The 15,909-nt window shown below is 43.4% G+C and overlaps 1 protein-coding gene and 1 pseudogene across 2 annotated transcripts in view; one reads left to right on the top strand and one right to left on the bottom strand.

Annotated features, from left to right (window-relative positions):
- The window catches only part of SERPINI1 (serpin family I member 1), an 88,168-nt gene that overhangs the window by 18,028 nt on the left and 54,231 nt on the right, over window positions 1–15,909 (top strand). The gene's annotated exons all lie outside the window — the stretch shown is intronic.
- Window positions 7,969–8,287, bottom strand: LOC139002268 (transcription elongation factor A protein-like 8; annotated as a pseudogene).

The following is a 15,909-nucleotide window of genomic DNA, read 5'->3' as shown; positions in this document are numbered from 1 at the left end:
CCCAAGTGTACTAATTTCGTGCACCAGGCCTCTAGTACATATATATCCAGACATCTAAAATAATGGTTGTTGATAGTGACGTGTTTATTTTAGGGATGCACATGTGAAATGACTAGTGTACATTATGTTGTAGGCTTTTTCTCTTCCAGGTTGAATTTAGGAAGCTCTACAAGAAATATTATTTCAGCAGCACAGTTTAGCATGGGAAAATAAGGACAGGATTAGTGCGCTTAGAAATTAATGAAATAGGAAGAACCACTTCCTGGAGTTGTTGTACCTGGGCAGGGCCGCACGAAGACTGCTGGGAAGATCCCCTCCCTGTCTCGCAGTCTGCCCTTGTACCAGTCGGAGTCCAGCCGCTGTAGGATCAGGATCCGTTCTCCCCTCCTGAAGGGTAAGTCATCACTGGTCTCCGCTGTAAAACTGTGAAGAGCTTCACACCATTCTCCAGAAAGACTGTTATCCTGTTACAAAACAGAGGTTTGATAAGAAATGTAAGATTTTATTTGAAACTAGAGGAGAACCAAGATGGCGGCGTAGGGAGCGGACCTGTGTGTGCTGCTCTCTCACAGCATCATTGAAACTATCAACTATGAAGTAAACAACCGCCACTCAGAACCATGGGGAAGTTGGCCCAGTGGGAGATCTACAACTGGAGGAAAAGAAAGAAGCGCAGTGAGACTGAGTGGGAGCTACGGAGGCACCAAAACCAGAGGTACGCAGTCACACGCCACGCGGGCTGCAAATGGATTCTCGCTTTTTTACGAACCCTCGAATCCTCTGGGCTTGCTCGGGGCGGGTCTCTGAGGCCCCAGATCCCACAGGGAGAGGCGGCCATGGCCTTGCAGTGGTCGGAGAGTGAGGGAAGCTCTGACACGCGGCTGCTCGCCGGCACTGAGGGACAAGAAGTCCTGGTGTCCCGGGGAGGCGAGGGGTGCGGAGACGCCGCCATCGCTATTTCCTCCACGCTGGCGACTCCCTGTGACCCCGCCCTACCCTCAGGGCTGTCCCAGAGGCACAAGAGGGAATGACTGTGCTTTTACAAACTCTCAAATCCACTGAGCTGGTTCGGGCGGGTCTCTGAGGCCCCAGGCCCCAAGGCGAGAGACGGCACGGCCTTCCAGCAGTCAGAAAGCGAGGGAGGCTCTGGCGCTTGGCTGCTCGCCGGCACTGGGGGACGCAAAGTCCTGGTGTCCTGGATAGGCAAGGGGCCGCTGAGTCTCCGCCCCGGCGACTCCCTGTGACCCCGCCCTACGCAATTTACAATCCCATCTGGGCTGTGCCAGACTCACAAGTAGAAACGCCTTTGCTTCTGCAAACTTTCAAATCCACTGAGCTGGTTCAGGCGGGATCATGAGGCACCAGACCCTACGGGGAGAGGCAGCACGGCCTTGCAGCCATCAGAAAGCGAGGGAGACTCTGTTGCACAGCTGCTCGCCTTCACTGGGGGACACAAAGCCCTGGCAGAGATTCAAGGGGCTGTGGAGACTCAGCCAGTGCTATCTGCTCCGCCATGGCGACTCCCTGAGTCTCAGCCCTAATCAATTTACATCCCCATCCAAGCTGTGCCAGGTGCACAAAAAGACCCACCTGCGCTTTTGCAGCCTATCCCAACAAATTGCAGACTTCAACTGCTCGCAGCCATGGGAGACACACTCAAGAAGCAGACCCAGGAGAACCAGGATGGCGGCATAAGGAAGAGACCTGTGCGTGCTACCTCACACAACAACATCGAAACTACCAAATATCAGACAAACACCTATCATACAGAACCATGGGAAAGTTGGCCCAGTGAAAGCTCTACAACTGGAAGGAGAGAAAGAACATTGAGACTGAGTAGGATGTGACACCAAGCACAGAGCCCAACCCAACAAACTGCAGATTTCAACTCCTCGCATAGAAAGAAGCGCATTGAGACTGAGTAGGATGTGCAGAGGCACCAAGTACAGAGCCCATCCCAGCAGGCTGCAGATTTCAGCTCCTTGCATCTGGGAGGGACGCAATCGGGGGGCAGAGTCGGGTCCGGGGCCGGCCAGGGCTGGGCCTGACTCGGCCGGCACTGTGGAACTGCTGTACCAGCAAGCGCACAAACATGCTCACTGGTCCCAGTCTCTTCTGGGGCGCTGGGGGACAGCAGACAGGCAGTCTGTGCACTTGGTGGAGGGCAGGAGTGCTGGATGTTCAACCACCAGGAACGCCTGGAGATTTTGTCTGGTGGGGAGCCGCCGGCAGGGGACAGAGGGCCAAACTTCCTGTTTCCCCGGTAAGGCTGGGATGGCCCCGGTGAGGTCGGGATGGCCCCGGTGAGGTTGAAACAGTCCCAGTGTGGTAGGGACGACGCCGGTCAGGTCGAAACGGCCCCGGTGTGGTAGGGACAACCCCGGTCAGGTTGAAACAGCCCCGGTGTGGTAGGGACGACCCCGGTGAGGTTGAAACGGCCCCCGTGAGGTAGGGACGACCCCGGTCAGGTCGAAACGGCCCCGGTGTGGTAGGGACGACCCCGGTGAGGTTGAAACGGCCCCCGTGAGGTAGGGACGACCCCGGTCAGGTCGAAACGGCCCCGGTGTGGTAGGGACGACCCCGGTGAGGTTGAAACGGCCCCCGTGAGGTAGGGACGACCCTGGTCGGGTCGAAACGGCCCCGGTGTGGTAGGGACGACCCCGGTGAGGTTGAAACGGCCCCCGTGAGGTAGGGACGACCCCGGTGAGGTTGAAACGGCCCCCTTGAGGTAGGGACGACCCCGGTCAGGTCGAAACGGCCCCGGTGTGGTAGGGCCATCCCCGGTCAGGTTGAAACGGCCCCGGTGTGGTAGGGACGACCCCAGTGAGGTCGAAACGGCCCCCGTGAGGTAGGGACGACCCTGGTCAGGTCGAAACAGCCCCAGTGTGGTAGGGACAACCCCGGTCAGGTTGAAACGGCCCCCTTGAGGTAGGGACGACCCCGGTGAGGTTGAAACGGCCCTGGTGAGGCTCAGACGGCCCTGGTGAGGTTGAGACTACTCCAGTGAGGTTGGGACAAATAAAGGGGACCAGTATGGACTGATGAACAGGGGTAGATACAGAAGCAGAGCAACATTGAACAGAATGTTAAACTACAGTGGGAAGCCTGGGGAGGGTTGGGGGGGGGGGGGAATTAAGAGACCAACTGAAGGACTTATATGCATGCATATAAGATTAACCAATGGACACAAGACACGGGGCGGGGGGGGGGGCGGGGGTTAGGGGCCGGGGGGAATGTCAAGGGGGGGAAAAAAGGAGACATATGTAATACTCTTTGTAATACTTTAAGAAATAAAAATTATTAAAATATTAAAAAAAAAAAAAAAGAAATTAATGAAATAGAAAGGTAATGTTGAGCAATGGGTTTACAATCATATGCCTGATACTTGTTTACCTATCTGTGGAAAGAGCAGGTGAAGAGAAAGTGAAAGGTTCGAAGGAAATACTGGGTGTTGTCAGAGGGAAATCCAGAATACTCTACTGGTTTTTGAAACTGGTCTTTTGCTATTACCCAAGCACTGTGCTAGTATTTTACATACATACATTAACCTCCCCTGAGTTTTTATAATAATTCTACTAGAAGCCTGGTGCACAAAATTCATGGTGTGTGTGTGTGGGGGGGGGGGGGGGGGGGGTTGTCCCTCAGTCCAGTCTGCACCCTCTTGCAGTGTGGGACCCCTTGGGGGATGTCCGCCTGCCCATTGGGGGGATCAGGCCTACGCCGGGAGCGGACATCCCTCTCACAATCAGGGACCCCTCACTCCTTACTGCCCGCCTGCTAGCTCCTTACCGCTCAGCTCGCTGCTCCTTAGCGCTGCTGCAGGCAAGGCTCCTGCCACCGCTGCTGCGCTCACCAGCTGTGAGCCTGGCTTCTGGCTGAGCAGCCGCTCTCCCTGTGGGAACGCACTGACCACCGAGGGGCAGCTCCTGTGTTGAGTGTCTGCCCCTGTTGGTCAGTGCACATCACAGCAACTGGTCGTTCCGCCATAATGGTTGCTTAGGCTTTTATTATATAGATGAGATAAGTACTACTTTGATCCCCATTTTATACAAGAGGAAAGTGAGACATAGGAAGTTATGTGGGTTATCCAACATAGTACTAGGTTTGCATTGGTTTCCAGCCTAAACATAGCTCATTCATTACTTCAGAAGTGACCAATATATGGTCCATTCTATGGAAATTGGCAAGCTGAAATTCTCCCACCATCTCATCCCAACAGAATTGTTTTGCAGTTTTAGAAGAAAAAATGTTTTCTTTAGGTGAGGAATACCCTGTCCAGTTGCCACAGACCCTACTCCTTTCTATTACATTGATCCAGTTCACACATTTGACGTCTGAGTTTGTAATCCCAGCTTTAAATCATGAGCTCTTGGTAAATTTAAAATATGCTATTGAATTATTAACAAATTTTTGGAATATGTCTGTTTGCTAAAATGAACTAGACCTGTGATTATACAAAGTAACTCGAACTGTTTCAGAATAGTTTTTCAAAGCCAGTGTCTCCATGCTAAGATTAAATTGTAGAGCATTTAACTATGTCTATTAATGTCCTTTAAATGTTTTCTCCCTGAAGAGAGGAGTAGGAATCAGAGATATTTAAAAAGCCAGAAAGTTGAGATGTGTGAAACTGCACACACTTACCCTCCTCAATGTGAGGATTTACCAGGGAATAACATTGGGGTTATCGGTAGTCAGAACATGGTGATAAATTGTCAATGGCATTTTCAGACTGTTGGCTTAATTGCCAGGGTCTAACTAGCCCGTAAGTGGTATGCAGCACCTTTTGTTTTAATATCTTTTGCAAAAGAAGCCTCTAATGTTAACAAAAGATTATTCCTCAAGTATGAAAGGGCAACATTTTAGAACTGTTTACTGTCCCATGATATAAATGGATTTTGTTTCAAATTGTATTTATAAGGTTAAACTTATATGAAATTGCCAAAATTTGGCTACTTTGAACCTACAAAAAACAAGAACAAAAAAGAAAACAGTTAACATGGTTCAACCTCATGCATCAGCAATTCCAACCTAGAATATGTTCTTCCAAGCTGGGGAAATGTTTTTCAACAGCAACTAAAGTACAGTTTTGTTTCTAAGTTAGTAATAAACATGCATTGCGTGCCTTCTTTCTGCCAGGCTCTGAGCTCACATGAATGATCATGTTCTCTCTTCATCGTCCTAAGTCTTTCAAGTATTGGAGTTTCCCAGAGCTTGGCCATAGACTGTCTCTTCTCCACACTCCCCAGGAAATCTCATCCTCCTGAAACGATAGACTTAAATGTGCTGAGCACTCCCCACGGTATCTCTATCCCAGATCTATACTCTGAACTAGCCTTGTACATCCTTAATTTCCCAAGTAGATGTCTCATAAGTATCTCAGATGCACCAAAACAAAATCCCTGATCCCCGTCTCTCACCCATCTCTGTTCTTGGTCCATTCTTCTCTTTCTCAGTGAAGGGCACCCCCACCCACCCAGATGGTGTCATCCGGACTCACCCTTCCTTTCTATTACCTATGTCCTGTTCAGTCTACCCCTTCAATAAGAATATCCACAACCTATTTACTCTTTTTCTGTCTCAATCGCAGCCATCTTAATCTGGCCACTATTTCCTTTCACCTAAATCAGCGGTTCTCAACCTGTGGGTCGTGACCCCTTTGGGGGGTTGAACGACCCTTTCACAGGGGTCGCCTAAGACCATCGGAAAACACATATATAATTACATATTGTTTTTGTGATTAATCACTATGCTTTCATTATGTTCAATTTGTAACAATGAAATTGGGGGTCACCACAACATGAGGAACTGTATTAAAGGGTCGCGGCATTAGGAATGTTGAGAACCACTGAAATCATTGCAATCACCACTCAATTTGTCCTTAGGCTTCTACTCTAGATTCCCTATAACCCTTTCTGTAAATAGCTTGTCAAATGTTCTGCATTTAGCCCTGCCTGGTTTGACTCAATGGTTAGAGTGTCAGCCCCAGGACCGAGGGGCTCTGGGTTTGATTCCTGATAGAAGTGTGTGCAGGAGGCAACCAATCCATGTGTCTCTCTCACATCTATGTTTCTCTCTCTCCCTCCCCTCCCTCCTTCTCTCCCTTTGTTTTGTTATTTTTTTTTTTAAGTTCTGCATTTAAGAGAAAAAGAACATCCTTCTACTTCCAGAGCCCTACATGATCTGCCCCCAACTACTTAACTCAGCTTCCTCTTTCCCTTTTATTCACTGATTTCTTTCAGCACCTTCTTAAATCTCTTTCCTGCCCTCAGGCCTTTGTTTTTCCCTGTGTCTGGAATACTGCTTCCCTCCTAACTCACTTATCCTTCAGCTTCTCAGCATAAATGGCATGCTCAAAGAGGCCTTCCCTGGCCCCCTCCCCAGTCTAAAGTAGGCCCCTGTGATTCTTTCTCATTATTCCCTCACATAATGCGTGATCATGTTTTCTTCATTGCATTAGCACAGTTTGCAATTAAATACTCCTGTGTGTTTATTGGGTTGATTAAGCTCCATAGGCAGGGCCCCTGTCTGCTGTGCCCCTCACTGTGTCCAGGGCCCGGTACCTACTGGATGCCATCTGCTTAAAGTGAACAGCAGTCTATCGTGGATGTTGGGTTTGAAGAAAATCAGATTGTTCAGAAAAGGATGTGATGATGGGGAGTCTCTGAAAGTGGGCATATAGAACATGGAACACAGGCTGGTCTCAAAAGTTGTCTGCATTTTGGATGAGTTCACTTTTCTGAGCCCTTATCAGCGGTTCTCAACCTCTGGGTCGTGACCCCTTTGGGGGTCGAACGACCCTTTCACAGGGGTCGCCTAAGACCATCGGAAAACACATATTGTTTTTGTGATTAATCACTATGCTTTCATTATGTTCAATTTGTAACAATGAAATTGGGGGTCACCACAACATGAGGAACTGTATTAAAGGGTCGCAGCATTAGGAAGGTTGAGAACCACTGCCTTAAATTGTAAACTTTTGAAAGCAGATTCTTTGTTTTGTTCACAGCTGTATCACCAAGCCTAGAAAAGTGCCTGGAAAATAGTAGATGCTTAATAAGCACAGTATTTGTTGAGTGAAAGAACTTTGTTTCCTCTTTTGTGAAGTTCCTTTCTCATGACACTGAGGGGTTTAATGAAATAAATCATTGAAAGTGCTTAGTACATAGCAGGTACTCAATAAATGCCAGAAACCCTATTGATTTTTTTTTTTGCACCAGTGATTCTCAAAAAGCCCTGGGGCCCCCAAGAAGATTGATAATGGGGGTGGGGGTGGGGGAAGGGGATGTCCACTGAGGTGGCTGCATTAGAATAACCTCTGCAGCTATTTGCAAACTATCTAAACTTGTTCCTAACCTCCACTGCCAATTAGAGTGGCTATTTTTTTTAAAATCTGTAATAATTGTCAGTTTTATTCCCCTGGCTGAGACCCTGAGGTGATTTGAGGTTTACTTTTTAAAATTTATTTCACCAAGAGTTTAGGTGTTCCGTTGCCCTTATAAGCTGGTTGCAAATTGTTTGATTCTTACTTATTAAAAATATGTAATTCTGTCTGTTGCACATGTTCATTAAAAAATACATACAAGCAAAAAGAAAATTCACAACACACAAAAATAAGCACAACTGAGATTTTTATGTATGAATGTATGCATACACACACACGTACATACTCAATTTGGGATTTATCCTGCATATGTGAGCTGATACTAAATATGCTGCTTTGTAACTTTGTGATGTTTTACTTTACACTATGGAATGAACATATTTTCATGCATATGTGGGAAACTTCCCAATTGAAAAATAGACCTGGAGAATGGGTCACAATACAAAAATTCTGTAAGAAGCTGGTAACAGAGAAACTACCTAAAACAACATCCCATCAGATGTACAAGCTACATCAGAAAATGCTAGCAGAAAGAAAGCAGGGCCAGATTTCACCATCAGACAAAAAAGAAAAAAAGAATTCAAAGCCTAAAGCAGGTAAGGATGGCTGCGTGAATGTCTTTGCTTCGAATGCATCATCACAAACTTGTTTCTGACTCTTCTTATTTCTTCTCAAAGCCTTTCCAACACATCTACTCCTCTTAGCATTTCTTCAGGGTCCAACTGCCTAAAGGGAGCGTCCTCTTTAGATCCCTGGTCAGGTTGAGTCAGCCTGCTTCTTGAGTTTCCTTCTTCTTTGGGTTTACACCTTCTTCAGGGGTTCAGATTCAGAAGAGCAGTCTTCCTCAGCCTTAGACATGTTCTGTAGTTTTCCTTCATTTTCTTCACAAGACTTTTGCATGTTGAGTATTTTTCTCTTATTTCCTTTTTGAATAAATGAATCCTGCAGAGATTCAGGGGATTTTTCTCCCTCTTCCCTCGCTTGATTTGTGCTGCACCCAAAAGACCAAGAGTCCTGAAAGGATCCAGGGCACTTTTCTCTTTCTCCAGCAATAGGGATCTCCAGAGTGGCTCTTTTTAAATATATTCCTCAGTAGAGGCCCGGTGCACGAAATTCGTGCGGGGGGGGGGGGGGGGGGGGAGTCCCTCAGCCCGGCCTGCCCCCTCTCGCAGTCCAGGACCCCTTAGGGGATGTCCGCCTGCCAGTTTAGGCCCACTACCCCTGGGGATTGGGCCTAAGTCAGCAGTCAGACATCCCTCTCGCAGTCCGGGTCTCTCACAGTCCGGGACCACTCGCTCCTTACCGCCCACCTGCAGCGAAGGCCAGAGAGGCTCCTGCTAACGCCGCTGCACTCACCAGCCCTGAGCCCGGCTTCTGGCTGAGCAGCGCTCCCCCTGTGGGAGCGCACTGACCACCAGGGGGCAGCTCCTGCATTGAGCATCTGCCCCCTGGTGGTCAGTGCACATCAGAGCAACTGGTCATTCTGTAAAATTTGCATATTAGGGTTTTATTATATAGGATGTGTGCTGAGGCAAAGGTTGTCTAAATCTTGCCTAGAACCATTGTCACTTGGTATAATAACTGAAAAATGCTGTTGGCTGTCTATCAGGGGACTGTCAGTGTTGTTAGGTAAAAGTATATCTATGAAACTGCAATGATGATATAGTGATGCTACTGGCTTTCTGTTGGTAAAAAATATCATAATATGCTTGTAGAATGTACCGCTAGGTATATTACTTTGGATTTAATTCTAAATGCAGTTACTAGTGCATTTTTTTTTAAGGAAGGAGGGCGGAGTAGATTTCTTAATCTCCAAAATCATTTCTTACTTCAAGCTCTTTTTGCAAGGGAAATATTTATACTCCTAATGACTGAGGTTGGAAAAGACTCAGTTATGCCACATTTACCTTCATTTTATCTCAGTTTAAGAATTTGTGAGCTCTGCAATCATTTTTATATCAGTTAATTAGGCATGAAATCCAGAATGGAGAAAGGGATGAGGGTTAGAAGCACCACAGGATGTCCACAAATCCCAGAAATACGTGAAGTGAGAATCCATCAAGCAACAGCACCACACATTACAGCCAGACCTTGGGCTACGGAGACACAAATTCAGCAATTGGAATAGATGAAAGTGCCTCTTAAAGCCCTCTACTGGTCTATAATTGTAAAATGTTTGCAAGCATTTGGATCATTTATGCAATTGAAATATTTAAGCAATTTTGAGTACCCTGTTTCTTTGGGGCATATGTTTTCATAAGTTTCTAGCATGAAACTCTACCTTCTGCACTATATGGAGGCTGTTCAAATTTGAATATTTTAAATCTCACCTTAGAATAACATTAGGTTTATAACCTGGACTTAAGAAAATCCACAGTGCAAAATCTGAATTTACACAAACTTGGGACACACTGGGAATGCCACTCACCAGAGTAACATGTTAGAAGTAAAACTACTTGTGATAGAGCTATATTCAAGAAGGGAAGTTAATTACACACACCCTCATTATTTGTTTAGTTACAACAAACTCCCAGATTCGATCAGCTAAATTCCTTGGTGTTCCTCCACTGCAGGATTGCTCAGTCTTTCATTGCTGGTCTGCATCCCCACTATAGAGTCCAGGCTTAAACTGGCCTTGTCCCTCTCCTCTGCAGTCCCAGTAGCTGCTTGCTGCCTCGATTCCCATCAGCACTGACCACCTGGTTGGCCACCCTGAATTGTTTTCATCCTTTCCTGCTGCTCACAAACATCTTTGCTGACTCTTCCCCACAGCCCCAGGCAGCTCAGTGAGCCATTCTGTTGTCTGAAGTGGTATTTCCAAAACATATTCATTTAACGAAATTCAATTCTTCCCTCACTTTTATTTTAGTCTTTCAACTCTGCCAATAGGTTACTGGGTCCTACCTCTCACCATAAGCATTACACATGTAACTGCACATCTACATGGGTTTATCTGTAGGGGAAAAGGTATACATTTTAATCAAGATATATTTCAGGATGCTACTTTGGAAGCAATTTCTAATTAAGAATCTATATTTTAAAATCAATTTACAAATGAAAATCAGTTCTTGTTTTAATAAAAGATGACATGATAGTCTTAGACTCCTTCAAACAAGCCCCTTGGGGTAGAGCTATGCTTTGTAAAAAGATCTGTTATTTTAGGTTAAGGGCTTAGGAAAGGTAGCTAGCTATAAGCAGTCTTTGGTTAGTGCTAGGACCTGACTGCTCACACTTGAAATTGCAGTAAATATAACATGTGAATTTGATATAATGGCATAAAGCATCTTTTTTAATATCTTGGTTGTCATCTGTTTTTCACTTTTCTCTGTAATCTCAGATTCTAGTACTAATGAAATAGTTAAGTTTTAGTTTAATAAACCTAAAGGCTATATTATTAACTAGTAAAAAAAAAAAAGTAGGTGTTGCTGATTTTCTAACATTATTTTCTCAATTAAACTTTCAAACAAGTCTCTCTGCCCATCACTTAGGCATCTTTCTTAATTTAGAAGATGTAGATATTCCCCTTGTCATTAATATGATCATCAAAAGCAATTTCTAGTCCACCACTACAATTATTTTGATTTCGATTAGTCAAAAGAAGACCCCAAAAAAACTAAGTAAGTGCAATATGCGACCAACTGTCTGCCTCCGATTTAAATAATAATGCGTCGCTATAGATCATTTCAAAGAGAGCTTATGGGACCAAAATCAGGACCTACGATTGAAGTTCTCCATAGGATATAATAGACACTCAGTAGTGCTATGTTTCCCTGAGGAGATATAAGATAAAAATAACAATAATAATGTATTCTGAGTCTCAGCTCACTCTTCATTATGTCACAAGTCTAAGCCACTGTGTGAAAAATAGAGTTGGCGACTGTAAATGAGGTTTTCGACCTGTAGGGAATCATTTCTGTGAGATTCAGTATTTAAGCAGCTACAAAGGATTTGTTAAAGAGAAAAGTGCATCTATTACTAATTAGGATATTTTGAGAGAAAGACACATTAAACAGCAATTTGTTAAATAATCTAGTTAGTGAATCACAGTATTCAATGACTTTAGTGCTGGAAAGATCAAAGAACACACTTCCATTTTACTGATGAAGCCCAGAGTTTTTTCTGAGACCACCTGCAACAGTGCAGCTTTGTGAAAAGAACTCAGTTCTACCATGCTGCAAGATCAGTGTTTAATTGTTGCTCACATCCATGGTATTTGCACAGTGCTAGGGAATATCAAACATCCAAAGTATGAGTCTGTGTGATGAATTCACAGGTGCTTTTATGAACAAACATGATCATCTGTCTGTTGCACAGGGATTTGAGTTATACATATCACACTCAAAATTGATTATCTGTTTTCAAAAGTTCTCTCTCATTAAAGTAGCCTAAAAAACGAATGACCTCTCTCTCTCTCTCTCTCTCTCTCTCTCTCTCTCTCTCTCTCTCTGTCACACACACACACACACACACACACACACACACACCATGAGATATAGTTATTGAATTCATAATTATACTTCTTGATGGTCTCTGTATATTCAGATTAACCAGGAATATAAATATCCCTAATCACCTTTCTTGCCAATTGCCAGATGGCCAAACCTCCAGCAAGAGTATAAGTGCCTGGGGTATTCAGTACTCTGAGCTTCTATCTCCTTGTAGGTCTTTTGTCTTCATTTGGAGCTGCTGGTATCTGGATCCGGTATCCTGTGTGCTTGATACCCCAGACACTTTTTCTTCTCCAGCGATACATTTTAATTTTTTCTCATATGCTACATATCCAAACAGGCATTTCTTGGGGTGAATTATTTTTAGCAAGACATTAATCCATGTGAGTTGAACCATCTAACAAGATCATAGCAAATCTAGGACAATTTGAGAAATAAAGTAATGAGAGCAATGGACTATAACTCATAGAATAAAATAAATACTTATGAGTTCATACCCATAAAAACAAATAATTTTAATACATAAATAAATGAGAGAGAAGGGATAGCTCTTCCATAAAGTAGAATTCCAATTGATGAATGTAGAAAGAATGATACAAGTAGAAAAATCACTATTTAGCAAAGACCACATTTATTGTTGCAGATAAGAATAATCAAATGTTGTTAAAATTAGTGGCCACAAAGTATGAGAAATAGGATACCTGCATAGTCTTGATGTATGCACCCACAGATACTTTTTTTTAAGTGCAAGAGAGTAAGGAGACATGACAATTAAATGCAATGTGGGACCCTGGGTAGTATCCAAGCCCAGAAAGGGAGATTAATGGAATAACTGGAAAAAATTTAATAAGGTCTATAGATCAGTTCATAGTATTATATCAATGCTAATTTCTTGGTTTTATAATTCTACATCAGTCATAATTAAGATGTTAACATTTGGGGAAACAAGGTAAAGGGTATAGCAATTTTTTGTACTGTTTTCCACCTCTTTGTAAGTCTAAAATTATTTCAGAATTAAAAATTTAAATATTTTTAAATAAATAAAAAGGCCATAACACTTTCTGATAATTGAGTGGCCCTCAATAAAAGAAGACTAAGAAGAGATAGGGATGTTTTATGGTCCACACTTGACACAGGAAACAGATGCCAGCCAGTGACTTGCCCAAGGCTGCCCATTACAGAGCCAGGTGTTCTGTGAGATTCCCTTGTCCTCACTATGGCTCCTGCATTCTCATAACTACTTTACAAGGAAGTTGGAGAAGGCATTATTATTCCCATTCTATAGACTTGGGAAAGACAATTCCAGCAAGAGTAAGAGATTTTCTGTTTAGTGAGTGGTGGAGTTGGCACTCAAATTCAAGTCTTCTTATTCTTAATCCAGTTTTCATTTATATTCCATAAATGTAGCTATTTCTCTGTTGCTTTTTACGTGACAAATGTTTGTTTAGAATCTTCTAGGCAAGACATGCACTGAGCACCATTCATACAAAAAATAGAAATGACTTTTGGGGGGCTCTTTTCAATGAGGTGAGATTTGAAAGAGAAGCAGAAGTATCGATGTGACTTCCTAGGAGTGATGCCCCAGGAGAAAGGGGCACTGATGGTTGAGGAGAGAAAGGTATTGAGCGATGTTGTAAGGAGAGGACTAGGACCTGAGCACAGGTAGGGGCTGGCCTCAGCTAGAAGCAGGCAATTCATCTATAGGAAAAGGAGAAAGGCAAAGTATATGGGTACAGATGCTTTTATATGGGGAACTATGGTAGTGGAGGCTGTGGACATTTTTTGATGGATTCCCCTTTCTCCATGAAATAGGATACAAGGTCATTAGCTGAGCAAGGCTGAGAGCAGGCACTGGAGAACCTGCTTTAGACGTATTTTTCTCTGCATTCTACTGTATTTGGTATTTCTGCTTAAACACATGGAAATATCTTATGCACATACTCTTGCCAAAGCAGTGTTACTCATCTTTGGTTAGAATTAGCTTGGAGAGTAAACTGTACAAGTAATGAATTTTGAAATATAAATGAATACAGATTGAAAGGCTTCTCCTCTGCTCCCATTTGTATTGCAAATTTATTCTCTCAAAATTATTTCATGCTCTGAATGTCACTGAGAAATTTAGTGGATCACAGCTGTGCACCCCAGAAGTGGGTTTCCAACCATAATTTAATTGAAAGGATCATAACTAAGTTTCACCATATGCGGCTGTCAGATGTAATCAATGCAATATAAGTTTGAAGAAGACATTATTGAGTGTATCAAAGCACATTTCATAACCATTGAAAGCTACCATTTATGCAACAGAGATCACTCTAATGTTTTATGAAATTACAACATCAGTAGAATATACACCTCTTAGAGGGTTAATATAGAATGAGTAATTTTGGTTAAATGATAACATACTATTTAAATACATATATGTCACATAATAAAGGTATTACTCACCACTCCTCCACCCTATTTTATCAATCAAATCTAACATGGCTTCTAGTTTTAATATTAATACAGTTGATGATACATTTGAAAATTGATACAATTGGGAATTTAATTTTATTAACAGAGAACGTGGGCAGATTTCTCATTCATAAAGTAGAGGCCCATAACGTTTTAACCTGGGGCCAGTGAAGGGTTTAACACACTGAAATTGCCATCACTGAACTTCTGGCTTGTTATTTGGAATCTTTTAAGTCTCAAAGTTGTTGAACCTCAGAGGCTAGTCTTGCAATGGATAAACGTTATAACAAAACCAGTGATCCCCAAAGTCTATTATTCGAATGTCTAAAGTCAGGCTCAGAACAAAAGATCACACCTGAGAAAACCATAAGAAGCACTGTTTTCTTCCCATCTAGGTTGGTTTGAAAAGGATTCTGTATGAGCAAAATTGTGCATCAGGAGTAGCTGTTTTGTTGGTATTAAATCTTGTTCAACTACAGATGTATATATTCTATATGCCACTAAACAGTGGCACTCCAAAGCTTAAGATCCAAGACTACCTACCCCATAGAGAATAATCATCTTGAACTTGGCTACAATTATTTGCAGAATTGTGGTGAATGAATATTAAATGTTAATGCCTTAAATCCCGATGATGTTGAACTGATCCCCCGCAAGGGCTAATCTGAACATATGTGTGAAACCAATGAAGGAAACACAGACAGATATTTTGAACTATGTAATCTTTGGCCAGATTAGATAAATTCAGGAGAACTGTTCCATTTAAATAATCCATAGGGTTTCAGTAGGTTAAGAGTTGTAAAGTAGTCAAGAGCGTGCACACACGCACACACACAATTTGGGACCACGCTACCAAAACTAAGGAATCTCCTGTTGACAGCTCCCGAATTTAAGCTGAGACATTATGTTCAATCCAGGACACAGTGTGAGCGCTGGAGGCCACACGTATTCTCTGCTCAGTTGTCTTCCCCTGTCCTTGTGCCAGAGCAGCATGTGATGCTAAGAGTTCAAAAGTCAGGCGGCACATCTTCTCTTGACATTAGTCATCCAGCCAGAGGCTGGCTCTTCTCCTACCAGAATCACTAGAACTTCGGTAAGATCCAACTGATGGCAGCACACGGAGGGAATGATGAGGACAGCCAGCTGAAGCACAGAGGTATACAGGCAGCAAGACTAATTTAAGCTTGCTAGTGAAGCTTACGTAGATTCTAAAACAATCCCCAAAGCAAAGCTAATGTGAAGAAATGAGCATGTACTCCTAAACAGCAGCCTGTTAGTGGCCTTTCCCTGGTGTATGGGCACTGAATGTTTACAGAGAAGTAGTAAAAGGGACCTCAAGGATGCTGGGATTCAAAGCCAATTCTATTGTACTCTTGCTACCATTTTTAGAGGCTGTGTTACCACCATCTCTACTTAGAATGAAATTCCTAGGAAGCAAGCATCCTCTTTTTTTCTCTTATCTGAAACAAATAAGCAAACAAAGAAAACCCTCTCTTTGTTATTCCCTTCTCTTGGCTACCCCTGATTTCTCTGTCCTTCAAGAATTGTCTTGCTCAGTTTCTAAATCCTCTCTTCTTGTTCTTCCTCATCTCAGTTTGATCAAGCTTTCACCCGCTGTCCTTCTCA

This window comes from Myotis yumanensis, unplaced genomic scaffold (assembly GCF_028538775.1).
Source record: "Myotis yumanensis isolate MYYU_CA2020_CCGP unplaced genomic scaffold, mMyoYum1.0.hap1 SCAF_2, whole genome shotgun sequence".
Lineage (NCBI taxonomy): Eukaryota > Metazoa > Chordata > Mammalia > Chiroptera > Vespertilionidae > Myotis > Myotis yumanensis.
The sequence above is the reverse complement of the archived record's forward strand: the minus strand, read 5'-3'. Positions and strand labels throughout refer to the sequence as shown.